This window comes from Mytilus edulis, chromosome 10 (assembly GCF_963676685.1).
Source record: "Mytilus edulis chromosome 10, xbMytEdul2.2, whole genome shotgun sequence".
Lineage (NCBI taxonomy): Eukaryota > Metazoa > Mollusca > Bivalvia > Mytilida > Mytilidae > Mytilus > Mytilus edulis.
In genome coordinates this window covers 53,945,531-53,963,208 of record NC_092353.1, presented here as the reverse complement: position 1 = coordinate 53,963,208, position 17,678 = coordinate 53,945,531, and the positions used below count along the sequence as shown (strand labels likewise).

The 17,678-nt window shown below is 31.9% G+C and overlaps 1 long non-coding RNA gene across 1 annotated transcript; it reads left to right on the top strand.

Moving 5' to 3' along the window:
• The first annotated feature begins 845 nt into the window (after window positions 1-845).
• LOC139491490 (uncharacterized) lies at window positions 846-6,817 on the top strand. Its single transcript, XR_011656560.1, has 3 exons — window positions 846-1,003; window positions 2,640-2,867; window positions 4,784-6,817. It is a non-coding gene; the product is annotated as an uncharacterized lncRNA (long non-coding RNA).
• Window positions 6,818-17,678: the final 10,861 nt, after the last annotated feature.

Below are 17,678 nucleotides of genomic sequence, written 5' to 3'. Positions count from 1 at the left end.
TTTGTCTCATTGGCAATCATACCACATCTTCTTTTTTAGATATATTGTTGTCAGTGTACATTAAGAAAAATGAATTCAATCGAAAAATTTACAATTCGCCGTTTCAGAATCTAATGCATCCTGGGTAATATTTTCAAAAGTGTTCACCAAAACGTCGTGATTGGTTAAAAATGTCATAAACAATGGAAATTCAACCAATGACGTGACGTTATTTTCATTTTGGGGTACGAACAATGAAATTACCCATGATTCTTTAGATTCTGAAACGGCCAATTGTGTTGACTTGTTCATATTGAACATCATATATCTATTTTAAATAAAAAAAGGGGAAATCATTTGGTGTTTTTTTATAAAACAATTGAAGGTGTATCATTCTAAATTGTCCATTGATTACTTAAATGATCATAATATATATATTCAAACTGGCAGGAATGTTGAAGATATGTAAAAAAAATGTGAATTTGTTTAAATTTTAGAAATTAAAAGGATGTTTTTCAAATCTCCATTTTTTTTTATAGATTTTGCAATAATTTTGCTTAATAATGGATATACATTTTTGAAAAAAAACCTTTCTGCCAAAAATGCTTCTGAATTAAAATATATATCTGAATTTGTTTCGTTATTAAAATGTAAGTCTGCATATCTTTTATTAGAAGAATAAAGATGTTCGTAATTATCATTCATACACAAATTACAAAAATCTTGAAATCATTCGTAGGCATAATGTTTTCTGGAGAAAATTCTATAATAAGCCAATAATAAAAGGTTATGATTTCAAATCAATATTTAAGCAATATATAAATGAAAGGTAATTTATACTTGAATATAGAAACCTTTCTAACGTCGGAAAATAGCTGATAATTATTGGCGTATTGTTTTGCTTTTATTTTCACACTCCTATCTGGATAATAAATATGAATTTATGCTGATATACAAATTATGGTTGATATCGGAAATTAAGCACACTATAGGCTTTACTTAGTTTGTCTGAAGATATAAAAAGGTAAATATATATTTAGTTATTCCTTTATGATGATGCATTACATATGACTAGAAAAAATTCTAAAACAGAAAAAAGAACAGATGAAGAAATTGTCAGGTAAATCGTTATCTGTACTATTATATTTTAATATAAACAAGTTTAAAACTTTACGCAGACGAATTTTTGCCTTTTGGATGTATTTAAATTTGTTAAACGTCAGAGAAACAGGTTTTTAATAAAAACAAGACTGAGGTTATATTATAATATGTTAAATGTTACAAGTTGAATTATATTTTTAATCATTGTTTGACGGTACTATCGACGGGAACTAAGGAATGGTAAAGCTTTATTTCATATGAGTTAATAACTTCTAACACAGTGATGACTGCTGTACCCATATTTTGACTAATTTATTTATTTTGTCTGTGTTGTTCACGCATCCTTGTAAATAGAAAGGAATTTGATGAGACTGTCGTACAAGTGAGAGGTTTGGCGCTGTAAAACCAGGTTCAATCCAACATTTTCTACATTTGCAAATGCCTGTACCAAGTCAGGAATATAACAGTTGTTGTCCATTCGTTTTTGATGTGTTTTGTCATTTGATTTTCCCATTAGATTAGGGACTTTCCGATTGAATTTTCCGCGGAGTTCAATATTTTTATGATTTTACTTTTTTCAAATATAGTAAGAACTTAAATGCATCTACATTGAATTATGGTACCTATTTTACTGAGCCATATGCTCATTCGACTAATAATGTAATGTTCAATGCCATTATACTCGAAAAGTCAACACACAATATAAACTTCCGCGAGCATCGTACGCATTGAATAGTTCTAATGAATTGTATGCGTATCTGGGAAGAATTTTTATTCTTAAAATATTTTAATATATTTCATTTTAATTTAGTAACCATTATATACACATCGTTGATTTTATAGTTATAAGTTTTCATCCTTTTGACTTAAATGATGAAAATTTGTAATTATTAATTATTTTGTCTCGGAGTAAGTAAAAAAAATTATTGTTTTGAAAAAATGTTAACTTAGCTGTATTGGAAATCAAACATCATAGAAGAGAAATTGACATTTATGTCACAAGGACATTGCAGTAACTAAGATCAATTAAACTGAAATAACAATTCATGAATTGGTGAATTCGAAGCACTTTTATTGATTTAACTTCATCAGAAACACAAAAATGTACCATGTAAAATTAAGACGTACAATTAAAAAGCCGATTCAACACTTTAAGAATTGAATTAATAATACTACTGATTTGGAACAGGTAATTAGCAATGGCGCGAATTATGTTTAAGAATTCGTTTCTTACAGGACCTTAAATGAAAATAGAACTTTCAATAAAATAAGCATAGTAAAAGACGTTAATGTTTTTTCATCGTATTTAAAAAAAAAAACATGCATTAAAAAAGTATACAATTTTTATAAAAAAAAAACATGTTTGCCGCTACATTGTACTTAGAACAAGCAGAAAATGATTGAATTAGTTTATGATTATGGATGGTAGGTGTATAGTAAGTACTGCCTTAAAATGTGTAAACAGTAAGTATCAGAACGTTGCATTTTGAATCAAAATTACTGAAATATTTGAACGTTTTGTTTTCAGATTAGTTATTTTGTTAATGTTTTACTTTCAGATTTATTTTCTAATATGAGAATTGGTGATCCTTGGTCTTATGTGATTCTTGTTATACTATCAACACAATTGCTTGTACCATTAGTAGTGACAGACAGAATATGCAATTCACAAAGTACTCCTCACCCGTTTGGTGTGTGTGGAAGCGAATTGTCAAATATAATGCAACTTATATGTGGAGATCGTGGGTTCAACTCAAGAATGTCAAAACGAGGCGAAGTTATAGAAGGTAGTTCATTTTTATCTCATTTGTTTGAATCCAAAAGTAGTTTGCGATCTTGTGAGCATACCCAATAATATTTTTTTTGCGATATCAGTATCTTCTTACTGACAAAATATATAATAATGATACTTTTACCATACAAAAGAAGTAGGATTCTCCTTAACTTTTTATCGGACATGTTTGGGAGCTATAATAGAGAAATACCATTCATAAAGTAAAATAATTAACGTTTGATTCTATATGTTTCTTAAGATTAGGAATCAAACGCTAAATGCTATGCAATGGTTATTGAAACGATAACTATAAAACAATTGATATATAATTTTGAAAAAACCAGATCTGTGTAGTCTGTAACATTCTTTGACATTGAGTACAATATTCTGGTAGTCACTGATCAATCAATTTATAACCGCTGTTCAAAACTCAAAAATCCATGGACAAAAAACAAAATCGGGGTAATAAACTAAAACTGAGGGAAACGCATTTAATATAAGAGGAGAACAATCACACAACATTAAAATGTAACACATACACACAGAAACGGACTTAGCAAAACAAAACAGTTATTTTAATCTAAAAGCTCTTCAGAGATTGATAATACATAATCTATAGCAATTTTTAGTACTCAGATTTTTCCGAAGAAAGCAATTTTCAATCACGTATGGTTTCAAAAATTACGAATAAATAATGTTTTCTTATAATAAACTTAGTTATATATAATCTTAAACTATCATTGCTTATGCTATTATACTATTATAGTTCTATCATTGAAATAATTGTTTTCAATAGTAAGTATCACGGGAAAATTTACTTCTTGTTATGGACCAGTTCATTATTATAATTTATCAGTTGACAAAATAATATTTTGTTTTAAACGTCTAAGGATTTTCTACTCGAGCAACATGTGTATATAAAAGACGATGTGGTATGATTGCTAATGAGACAACTCTCCACAAGAGACAAAATGACACAGATATTAACAACTATAGGTCCCCGTACACTGTATTTCGCAAAATCTTTCAGAAACCCTCTTCTTAACGCTCTTAAGTTCATAATGTACTTACTTTAATTTCATTGATGAGAATTGTGGAGACGAAACGCACGTCTGATGTATACAATTCTAATCCTGATATCTATGATGATTTTTTAACCCCATCTATTACTGGATTTATTTGAATATATTTAAAAAGGCGGGGTTTAAGAAGTTCGCTTATTCAAGACCAGTCCATCTATAGACATGAGTTTTGGGATAAACTCATTATAAAGTGTCCAGTTATTTGTCCCATATCATACACTCAGTTCTTTTGTATATACGTTTGGTGACACTGTTAGCTATAGGTGATTATATTTCAATAATAATTATAACGGCAATCATCCTTATCACACACATCTTCAAATAGGCTGTCCTTAACAATTAAGATTAAAACATAAGCTCCGACTGATCAGTTGAAATAACATTAGAAATACTGATCTACAAATAGAAAGTTTGATACTTATAAACACTTACTTGATCGGACTGGTGATAACTGCTGTACCCCTACTTTGACAATTTTACCTATAATGTCTGTTTTGTTCACGTAGCGTTGTAAATATAATGGAATTTGAAGCGACTGTCATACAAGTGAGAGGTTTAGCGCTATAAACCAGGTTCAATCCACATCTATCTACATTTGAAACTGCCTGTACCTACGTCAGGAATATGAAAGTTGTTGTGTATTCGTTTGATGGGTGTGGTAATTTGATTTTTACATTTGATTATGGAATTTCCGGTCTGCATATGCTGAGTGTTCAGTATCGTACGAGATTTTTGTAGACGAAACGCGCGTCTGGCGTAAATACAAGACGTAAACCTGGTATCTATGATGAGTTTATTTGTATTCATTTGCTTATCCATTTTAATAAAACATTGTTTGTTATTTCAGATACTACAGACTCACCACTTCATGGAATCATTTTGGGTAAAAGAAAAGCGGTGGCCTATATTACTAAACGACGGACACACATTGTTTGTGAATGTTGTCATAATTCTTGCGAATTCAGCGAAATGGAACAGTACTGCAACTAGGATTGAAACACAAAACAGTAAATTAAAATAGAGGAAATTAAATAATATTTGTCAAAGTTAACATGCTTAACATATTTTGTTATACGAAAATATTGTTTATTTGATTTTTTGTAAAACAAACGGTATATAAAATCTTCTTTCTCCAGAAACTTTCATCTTTAAAGACAAGAAGCATTTGACTAAAAAAATATACAATAAGACTGTATGAATGATGAATTCCTAAACTAACGTAAACATAGAAATTGTTTGATATTATGATTAATAATATTTTAACTATCATGAGAGTTAAATACAAAGTGAAAATGCCAATTTGAGTTTTAACGTTATGACACAATTTGTCTGTGTTATCATAATACAGACTCGTGCATACATTAACACTACAATTGAACTGTGTAGGTAAACAATCGAGATAAATTTTATTTCGGCCTCTATCGTTTCATGATTGTATTAACAATAAAAAATAATTGTTTCAAACCTGACTTCTATTCTGTTTAGAGATGTAGAGAACCAATCTGTACTCAAATAATTTTTACTCACTCGCAAGATTTTAAATGCCAATTTTTATCGAAGACGCTGCTGAATGATTCAATGTACAGGTGTAATCTGCATTCGAACTTCTTGATATTATTGTAATGAATCTTACTTTTTCTACTGTTTAATTCTTTTTTTCGAGGATATAAATTGTCTAGGATAAAAGTAATCTTGCATGGTCGTGGACACAAATTTTGTTGCTGTGAAAACTTTGGTAAACATTTTTACAAGCTTATAGGAATTTGAAATTGACGGAACACTTAAAGTCATGTTTCAACAATACCTATCAAATCAACGGAAAAAATATATGCCATGAATAATATTCGATAAAATTTATGGAAAAATTTGAAAATGAGGCTAATATTTTGAAAGTTTTGATAATATTTATCCAATATGTGGTATGATGAGAAAGATTCATGAAATATACACTTTAACATATAAAGTTCATTTTGTATAAATATCACATAGTGTAAACAATCGTTGAAAGAGAGAGAAAATGAGAGTATAAGCTATGATGTGCTATGTGGCACTGCGACATTATTCTCTGATTTAACCACATGTAAGTGCAGATTCAGTTTAAAATGACGAACATCCAGAGTAATACTTTATACTTTCAGTTTATATAAACACGCTGCATTGTCTCATTGATCTTGAAGATACGAATTGTGTAGTAACAATTACATCATTAGTTCTATTATACAATGATATATACTTTTGTATAGGTTAATTAATCGTTTTATTAATTGATATCGAAAGTCATGAATTATTTCATCATTTTTGTTTTTTGTTTATCTGACATGTTCCAGTATGTGCTCAAGATTATTAACTGCTTTGTGTTTTTACATTAGTTATGTTTTTGCAGTTGCTAATTTTCTTGGGTTCAAATATCTAATAATAAATCAAATTTTTTTTAACACCAAACAAAGAAGAAAAAATACTTATAGTAATCTCTCATGATTGTTCCAGTGGTAACTTTAATGTTTTATCAAATTATAATTTTCCTTTTGTTTTGCTTTTAGCTAATGAGAAAAGAGAAGTTTCCTAGTCATATAATAATTTGAATTAATCAATTGAGAATGAAATGGCCAGTTAATGTTAATATCTCATTTTGACTAATTGTAATAGAAATTGTCCCTTTTGTGCACATTTTACAACTAGTTTTTTGTATGTGTATCTATACAAACAGAGCAAGTATGAGTGTAGCCGGGATAACATATAACACTGTTGTGAGTCTATGTTAAACATGCTTAGGAGATTTGAAAATGTTCGTGAATGTAATTGTTTACGTAATGAGAATTATATTTGTATTAAAATGTTCTTATTGACATGTTATTATATGGATAAAGTTATTTTCAGTAGATTGTTACTTTTTATTTTATTTTGGAACGAAGAAACTCTTTCAAATCATTCCTTTGATACTCTCTGCTCACGTTTAACAATGGCGTACAGGGTGTATAAGGGGGACATTTTGTCTGTGTCTGCAGTAGATCTAAAACTAGCTTCTGGTGCAGTAAATTTTTACAGTAAATGCTCTCACATACTGCAAAAGAGGGGCGAAAGATACCAGAAGGACAGTCCAACTCATAGATCGATAAAAAACGACAACGCCATGGCTAACAAACCAAAAGGCAAACAGACAAATAATACACAAGACACAACATAGAAAACGAAAGACTAAGTAACCCAAACCCACTAAAAACATGACATTTCCTAGTTATAGTCTATGAAATTATCAGAATGGTAATATTGCTTTAAAGTTTCATTTTTTTTGCCAATAAAGTTAAAAAAAGATTTAAATAAAGAATATGACTTTCTAACAGAAAAAGCAAAATGTCAAAATTGGTCATTACTTTCGATTTATTTTATTGATCAATATGAGAAAGATGATAATATCTTGACACTGGAGTGTCAAACAATAACATTTTTGTATGTCACTTTGATTTTCGTTTACGTGTCGAATGTTAATTTGACATTAAATGACCATTTGTTGATATACCTGAGATAGGTAGTTGCGAACAAAAACTATCCAATATGATATTTTATTCACATAAACATCTTCTTCTCAAATACATATTAGCATATGACTGTTTAGAAGATTCTTATTTTGGTTGTTTTTGCAGTTAAGTAAGACTGAGCATTTGTGACAATTGAAATATTGTAATGCCGGCACTCCCCCCCTTTTTTTTTTATAGTAAGCCTATGTCTGTATAGTTTATTGAAATTATTGAGGATAAACGATAGATGTTAGTGAGATGTCTAATGTTGCAAGTGATGTAAGACTTGTAATTTACTATTTTTACTGTTGTTTCCATGATACGACAGATTTGTGTATGTTAGTTTGTTAAGAACTTTTATTCCACGTACCGATTCCGTATTTTCGCGGTAGTTACCTTATTATACTCTAAACTCAAATAAAACTGTTCTTATGATCTTCAAATAAATTTAAAGTCAAAACCCATCTTTATTGATGAAGATCAATCCATGTTTACAAATAATATAAACGTTACGGGAATTTCCCTTGTGTGATCCATGGTTGCCGATTGGTAAACAATATGTAACAAGCTCTGCCATTGGTCAGTTGAAAGTATAAATACAAAAGCAACAACAGAATCGACGGAGAGTTGGGTTGACAAAGAATGGGAAGTGGTAAACTTTAATAGAAGCTGGAATATGTCTGACAAATACAGACAAGCATTGAAAGTTAACCTTGTTTTAATTTAAGATTTTCGGTGCCGGTGACGGTGCTTAATACGGTTGCCGGTGACGGTGCTGAATACGGGTGACGGTGACGGTGACGGTGCTCTTGAAGGTGCACATTAATAGATATGTTGGCGATTTTGACATGATTAATATGTCATTTAATGTGTTATATTAAGTTCTATAATGTAGAAGGGTGTTATTATCCTTTAATTGAGATGATAGAAAGATACAAAATAAGTGGCAATCTTGTTACTTGACTGTTGAATTATATACATGTACTAGTTTTGTGTGTCTACGTAACACCAACCTTTACCGGGAACCTGACCAGACCAGTGACGGAGCCTGCAAGACCCATTCTCTCCGGCGTGGATTATTTTTGATATTAATAAAATATGAAACTTTATTTTATTTCATAACTGAGAATTATATATTAACACAAGTATACGATTTCCCTTTCTGTAACGTGTTTTGATCCGACGGTAAACAGTGGACGTCGAACCTAACACTTTATAGACCCTTTTACTCTCTTTTTCTTTGTCACCCTGTCTTCTCTGGTGTCCGACTCTAGCACCAGGGAGGCGGCGTTACAATTTGGTGGCAGCGGTGGGATTTAATACTAGAGTCGAGTTGAAAGTTGATATTGATACAGCTTGGTTATATCAGTCTGTTAGGTTGTAAAATATAGACGATTCGAATGTTATTTCGTTCAAGCCCCATCTAGACAATAGGGAAGACGACGAAAATACGCTACCTGAAAATAATTTTGAAAGTTCCCCTGTTAGAATGTCTGGAAGTGAAGGAGCAATGGATATAATGGCTGCAGAGACTAGACTAGAAATGAAAAGGTTTTTGGACCAAGGTATGTCCGATTTCACTAATAGAATGCAAAAAATGTTATCAAATTTTGAAACGAGACTTGTCCCAACAATCTCAAGTAAACCTTCCGAAAATAGTAGTAGAGACGTAGTAAGTTCCCTAACACTTTCTAGGGAAAGTGATGATGTAAGTAATGACAGTAATTTAGTTAATAGCGATAGGTCAATTGGCAAACATGAATTGAGTTGTAAAATAAAACCCCAAGTTTATGACGGAAATGATGATTTAGAAGAGTATTTAACTCAATTTAATTGTAAGCAGAATTGCACAATTGGAACTCAAAAACAAAAGCTTTGTTTTTGGCTAGTAGTTTGTCTGGCGGAGCACGGGCAATTCTTAATGAAGTCATGGAAGTTGATCGTCACGATTTTGAAAATTTGGTCACGTCTCTTAAGAATAGGTTTGGTTCAGTCAATAAAGCTGAAGTGTTTAGAGCAGAGTTGCAAACACGAGTACGATTTAAAAATGAAAGTCTGCCTGAATTAGCTCAGGCTATTAATAAACTGACACGTAGAGGTAGTTGCGAACAAAAAACATCCAATATGATATTTCATTCACATAAACATATTCTTCCCAAATACATATAAACATATGACTGTTTAGAAGATTCTTATTTTGGTTGTTTTTACATTTATGTAAGACTGAGCATTTGTGACAATTGAAATATATAACGTTAACTGTACCCGTTATACTACAGTAAATTCTTATTTCGATGACTTATATCCCATCTGTTAAGCACGAGTGCAAAAATGTTTTTAAGATCCACAAATAACTCAAAAAATTATTGCTAACACCCCACGAAAAAGAAGAACAGATGAAAAGGACAAAAAGTATGGTTTAAGTCGATCTAATGAGATCATTGCATGAGGGAGATGTATCCCTTAATCTAAATTATCTCCTAAATTTAGCTCTCGCATTTTTCAAAAACGAAAGATCCTTATTTCACTTCAGTACCGATGACTTTATGCCGTGAAACACTTATACAAAATAAAGTTCTAATGGGATACAGACTGGTTTCATATGAGTATTTGAAGGTGGTAACAAGAAAAATTGTAATTCTATGTTTGTATTCAATAATGAATGGTTTGCGTCTGTCATTCATTACCGATTAAAATATCGGAATATTTGTTTTGGTCACATACATGGGCTTTTTCATTCGTTTGTTTCAACTTTTACATGTTGAGGCCATTAGCAGTTGTATAACGCTATATTTTTTACGCTTTGGCTAACATATTTGTGTGTTGTTTTACAGTGATTAAAATTTAAACACAATGTTGGCTGCTAAAACCTATTTTTAACATTTGTATATACTATGTCTGTTTTGATCACACATTGTTTTCAGTGTAATGGAATTTACTGCGACTGTCATACAAGTGAGAAGTTAAGCTAAAAAGTCAAATCACAAAAATACTGAACTCCGAGGAAAATAAAATCGGAAAGTCCCTAATCACATGACAAAATCAAATGACAAAACACATCGAAAGCGAATGGACAACAACTGTCGTATTTCTGACTTGGTACAGGCATTTTCAAATGTAGAAAATGGTGGATTGAACCTGGTTTTATAGCGCTAAACCTCTCACTTTGTACGACAGTCTCATCAAATTCCGTGATATTTACAACGATGTGTGAACTAAACAGACATAATAAATAAAATAGTCAAAATATGGGTACATAAGTCATCACCGTGTTACAATTTTACAAAAAACACAAGAGCATCTATCAAATAAAAACACATTCATTGGTTCTCGTGTCTGACGTCAGAAAATGTATACGTCACCTAGGAAGTAATGTTGTCGTTCAATGTTTATACACAACAATTTTATAATTTCACATGGGCAATGTAGGCATACAGGGTTTAAAAATCAAATGTATGTTAGAATTAATTTCAGAAATAGACCGAGATTTAAAATTGTCCAGAAGTTCTTAAGAATTGATAAGAATTCACAAATTGTTAATACCACTACGCGATTAAATAATGTTGACGTTTGTGGTTCAACGTATTTCTCAATTTATAATAGAGATATAACATAATGACATATAAAAAAAACAATAACATACTGAAGGGATCTTTTAAAGTACAGAGTCAAGTTAAAAGTACCAAAGAAACACAAAAAGTTGCATATACAAAACACACCAGCAAAATGAAAGATAAAACAAACATATTTACGGGATGTATAAGTACCAAGCCACGTCAAATGGATATCATAGAGAACAATTCAAACAGTAAAGGTAATATTAATAGAACAAAGACAAACGAAAGAACAGTATAATACGTTGTTAAGATGATAGACAACGTTAGTACGCAGAATCTATACATCAAAACCATCACGTATTGTTTGTGAAGTTGATACGGTATATTTATCAACAATGTCTTGGTACCTTCCGATGAACTTTTTTAGAAAAAGGACGAGACATTCTTTGACATACCCCTGGTTCATCAACTTTCTGCTCAGACACTGTTGACGTTTTACAAAGTCTGAGTAGGAGCTGCAAGATCTTGAATATCGAATAAGTGAAGCGCGTCTGGCGTACAAAATTATAATCCTGGTACCTTTGATAACTTTTTGAGATATGTATACCCCATATGCAGGTGAAGTTGATATATTGCTACTAAGGTGGGAAAAATTTATAATTTCATAATTAAAATCTTCTCGTTTGTCACATATTCTGGTACTGAGATGACTGTGTATGTCAAATTCAAGATACAAGTCTAAAAATGAGGCGGAGGAAGCCGTGTCTGTTTTTCTTTAATTTCTAGTTCTGGGGGATATATTAATGGAACCCAATCAATAAAGTTCGGATTGTTTATGGAAGGAACATCATCAATATATCTGAAAGTGAAATTAAATAATCTAGCTTCTTTGATCTTCTTATTTTTGACAAGTGTCTTAAGGAACTCAGCTTCATATGGAAACAAGAAGAGATCGGCAAGGAGAGGCGCACAGTTCGTTCTCATAGGAATGTCGATAATTTGTTGAAAAAGTCTCCCTCCAAACTCAACAAATATGTTGTCGATAAGAAACTCCAGCATACTGATTACTTGTTCTACTGTGTAGCATGTTTTACCTTTTTTCTTTTTCACCATTAATAAAATATTCTTTTAATAAATTTATAGCGTATACTACCATTTTTATGTTGATAGGCATTGTGGATTATTACCAGGCGATTTGTCAATTTCAGATGGGGAATGGTGGTATACAGGGTGGAAAATAAAAAGTGTTGATAAAACTTATTTCAGAAAAAGACCGATATTTAAGAGATAACTGTATTGTATTTGAAGCTTTGCGGACGTCCATCGGTAGTTTTACTGTCGCAAATTGAGTTTATCTGGCGACGCGGAGCGGACTATTCTAATTCAAGTTCTCCTAACCTAGCTTTATCTAGTTTATTGATCCAATTTGAATGTTTACGATGTACGTTGCATGGCTATTTACGTTATCCATCCGCCAAGAAATAGTTCCTTTACCTGAAGTCAAAATTAAGCATGTGTGAATAAATTTTTATATCATAGTAATAAGAGGAGAAAAACTTTACTTTTAAGAAAATTAACAATTTATTAAACAAGAAAGAATAACGTACATTCCAAGTACTCTCGGCGAGTTTAATCAAACATTGTCAACTGTCATGGCCGATCACGAAGTGTTGCGAAGAAGTAAACAACAAAATCTACGGCTGTGCAGCGTTCCCTGTTATATTGTAGTTAAAGACTTGGACAGTTGAATTATGGACTTCAAACTGTTTGTTATACAAAACAGGTAATGACATTTGATTGTTAATTTGTGTGTTTGTCAAGTTCAAACAGTGCGTGTTGAAGGAAGTAGCTGGAATTGGCGGCAAGGGCATTGCATTTGGCTGTGTACAAAATGGCACTGGTGCGGTTGAACCCGATTTATCACTTCCATTCTCAGTATTGCCAAGTAGAATTGCAGAATACTGCCTCTTCTGTTTCTCAGTGGAGTCCTGATAGTAGGATTCCAAACTGGCATCCGACTTGTGTCCTGTAATTATCATTATATCTGTCTTTGGCACACCCTGTTGTGCCAACACAGTTACAGTTGTTGCTCTCATACAATGGTTTGTGCATATATGACTTAGTCCAGCACTATTAGATATGTCGACCATCATGTTGTTTAAAAGTCTTTCCCCTACAGGCCTTGATATGTACCACATGTCGTCCTCATTATCAACTTAGACTCTAGGTTGTTGAAAGAATATATTGGATTTAGGGTTCCTTTTGGAAAGATATTTCGTCAAGGCAGCAACAGGACAGTCTGGCTGTTTTGTCGTACATCCTAGGTTTTATAATGTTTTGATTGTCATCTAGTCCCCCTTTATGATTCTTTGTCGTCTCACTCACTGCCATCTCTACGTAATGATGGCTACAATCATCTGATTTAACAACAAAGGTTTTGTCAGTGAAAAACCTTTGGTTTTTCCGGCCTCTCCTTCCAAAACTTAAAACTAGGTCAAACCAAATTTGTCTTTGAAGAGTCTTAGGGTTTTCAGTTGAAAAGGCATCTGATGACCTCAGTTTATGCAAATCACCTTCTGAAATGGATGAATGATGTTTGGTCCTGTCCATTCCTTCCCTCTGAACCTTCTTTATCATGGCCAAAAACATTTTATTTGATTTAAGGAAAGCTGAATAATCAGACATGATGGAATACGTCTTACTAAAAGGTGGTGCCCTAAGGTGTCTATTTATAGATGCCCGGATCCCAAATAAAGAACTCTTGGCATAATATTCTCCGCCTGTATTTCGGACCTCAGCATAGAATTAAGTCAAGGCATCATTCAATTGTTCAATTGTATAATTTTCAAAGGTTGCATCTTTCTCTCTATCGGTTAACCACTCTGAAATTTAAAATTATGATACATATATTGAAATTATTATACTTTATTTTATTCATTGTATGCATGTGTCAAAAAATCAACAGTAAAACTACCGATGGATGTTCAAAAGCTTCAAATACCCTAACATGTATCTCATCAATTTATTTTTTCAATACTCATTTAAAAGCTTGGACTTTTACGAAAAATGTTCTTTTTGTCAGTGTTTTTTATGCGTTCTTAATTCAAGAAAACAGTTACTTTATGTACATGTAGTCATAAACAAGGGAAATTTACCTATGACATTTATTTGTCATTGTATGATAAAGCGTGTAAATTGTTGAAGAATTAAACATTGTGTAGTCTAATTTGCCTTTTTTTTTTTAAATTTAGCATTAAAACAATGACTAGAATAAACTTCTTTATATATTTTGCAGGTGCCACGTGTAGATAAAATGGAAGTCTTGTAAACTGCATTAAACTAAGCAGCTTGCGAATGATGTACATATAACATACAAGTGCAACACATGATTAAATTGGATATGAAAATATTCATATAAAAGGCAATATTGGAAGACGTGACGGAAGAAAACATTAAAATCTATAAATAGAAAGGACCAGTTGATCAAGATATAGTGTAATGAAACATATGCATGATATATATGTATGCTAATTGCCATGAAGAAATTGAGGAAGTTTTATAATTGCTTGTTGAATTGATTGTTGATTTCAAGGTATCTTGTGTAATACAATTAATAGGAAGATACGTGTGCACACATGATGTTGGGATGTATAACAGTATTTTATATTTAGCAAATTTCATGAAATTATAAGTGCACAGAAATTTCAATCTTATGCATGCAGAAATATAAGACGAAAACATAATGTAAAATTGTACAATGAACACTTGCAATTGCACGAATTAGGCGTTTGCAATGTATAAAGTTTAGTTTTATGGACAGTATACCATGGCCAAAAACGGACAGTTAGCAGTGATTGCGGAAACTAATATTAGCTACATGTAGATCGATTTTGTTTATGATTACATACATGTACATTTTTTATGTTTTTTTTTTAAAGGAAAAGGAATTCCGAATACATACAAATCTTTATTATATGCATCAATTTATTTTTATTTTAACACATACGCCTAAATGTCTTTACTCCATATTTAGTTTGCTTCTTGATAGATTTGCTCAGTGCCTGGTCAAGCATATTTTCTTTCTCATTTGATGATACTATCGGGAACCTCCTGCCAGTTGTCTTCTCTTTGTTTTCTTCTGCTATACCGTCAACCACCTCCATCATGTCAATTAAATCTTGATGTTTTTCCGGATCATTCACCAGTTCCACTGTAATAAATATGACTATGGTCAAATTATGAACTGTCTTTTTTTATGTAAATCCAGAAATTATTTCGAGCATTAATTAGTGCAATCTTGTCATTGTATACATGATGCGATTTGAATTTTTGCAATATTAAGAAAAATCCTGTTTAATTTGATTCATATATAAAAAAAGCAAGTTTTAATTATTTTAGTGATTATGACCAGGGCTGTCACCGTTTTCGCAATAATTAAAACGTCGCAATAATTTATGTACATTGTATTTACAGTACATTTTGTATTTGTCAATTGATGTGTCAATTTTTTAAAAAGTCTCACATGTTTTTTTATTGAAGAAGCCATAATTGCTCCGCGTCGCCTGGTAAACTCAATTTGCGACAGTAAAACTACCGATGGACGTCCGCAAAGCTTCAAATACAATACAGTTATCTTTTAATTTGAAGCTTTGCGGACGTCAGGTAAACTCAATTTGCAACAGTAAAACTACCGATTGACGTCTACAAAGCTTCAAATACAATACAGTAATCTCTCAATTAGAAACTTTGAGTTATATCCTCAATAACCCCTTTAGCACCTCCAGCATTTTTTCCCTGAATTTGATTTGACAGAGAACCCCCTTTTCCCTTAAATCCAAACACAGAGAAAGGAATAAAAAGGTTGAAACAACTAACAGTGATTAATATTCATGATATTATAACATGCATTTTAAAGGGAAAGTGAATTATGAAGTGCAAAATTAAAGAAAGCCTGAATAGTTCCCGTTTATTGTTACGGGATGTACATGTAGGGTGTTAAAATGTTTGACATGCTCGAGCCTAGGAAGAAATGATGGTATAAAAATATAAAAAGGGTCAGGTATAAGCTGTGCAGATTAAAATCTGCTTAGAAATTGTTAATTTGAAACCTACAATCAACTCCATCTGTAGGGTTATCGCCCAAAACACCACTAGTGTCTGCTGTCAGTTAGATCAGCTGATTCTAACCCATCCAAAACATCTGTTTCCAAGTGGAAATTTGGTATCAACGGGCCCAAAAGATTCAGTTCTGTCATGTCAAAATCGTCGTCTGACGTAGCCATTGTTATTGTTTTGTGAAGTATTTATGTCACAAGATTCATACGCAAGGAATTTTGTGAAGCGGATCCGACGGGTACATTGTAATTGTACGCTTGACAAGAGCCAATAAGAAAGCGTGTTACATAAAGATTGCATTAGAATTAAAATTATCTAGAAGTTCTTTAGAATTTTTAAGAATCCACATATGGTTAATACCACTACGCGAGTAAATATTTTTACAGTATTTATGGAGACCCTCTTTCACTACGGACAGAATTTTAGTCAATCTAATGGATAATTCTTTAGTAGAACATGAAGATTAGCCAGTAATATACCGTTGTTTGTACGGAATTTTATGAAGCTTTGGTATCCAATACAAACAAGGTAAGTCCTCCCATTTGGTGTTAATTGTAATGTTCATTGAAGCCATTAAGGACTTATGATTTGCTAAGATCTCATCCTTGTCAAATGATATGTCTTTGTATGTTGGACTACCCGAGTGCCCATTTATTCCTATTTTTTTTACAAGACATTCGTAGTAATACGATTTACATACAAAGACAATATTAATTGAGGCTTTGTCCGCAGGAACAACAACATACTTATCATGAAGAGATGATAGACATTTCCTGGCCTCTTTGTCTCTGAAAACACACAGTTTTTCAACTTATGAATGCGACGTTTTATCAGAGACCTGATAGTTTTGACCCATTCTGACAAAGTGTCAAGTTCAACTTCTTCTCGTTTAGCCCATGCTCTGGCGTAGTCATCAAAGGAATCCATAATTATATAAGTTATGGTGGAAAGGGTGTCTATCGCAATCTTGGATTGTAAAAAAACAGAGAATCTTAAGAACAAATTTTCAATCAAGTTAGCAAAATTTGAGTCAGGAAGGGAAAAAAAACTAATGGGCATTTGTATTTATTAGATTACTCTGAAATAGTGCATTTTCTGAAGGAATCTACATGGAATTTCGCGATTTTGTATTTTAGCCGGAAAAAACACACGGTGATCCTATCTTTTCTTTTGATATTCTCAAAACATTTTCAAAAAGCTATCTTCTGGTGTTTTGATTTACTATTCTATCATTTAGTTTAGATTCTAATCACATAATAATGTTTTTTCCTGTATAATCCATACCAAATGTGTCATTTTGACACAAACTGTTGCTTGAGAAAATGCGCGGTGACCTATCTTTTTTATCATATTTTGAACATATACATGTATCGATACTTACTAGGTTTTGGCGCAGTATGAACAAATGTAGACTCCCATATCAACTCAAATGCGCCACTTTCTACATAAATAAAGGCAAAAGTAGTATACCACTGTTCTAAAGACATAAATCGATTGATAAAAAAAATCTAGGTTACAAACTAAAACGGAGGGAAACTTATTAGCTACAAGTGGA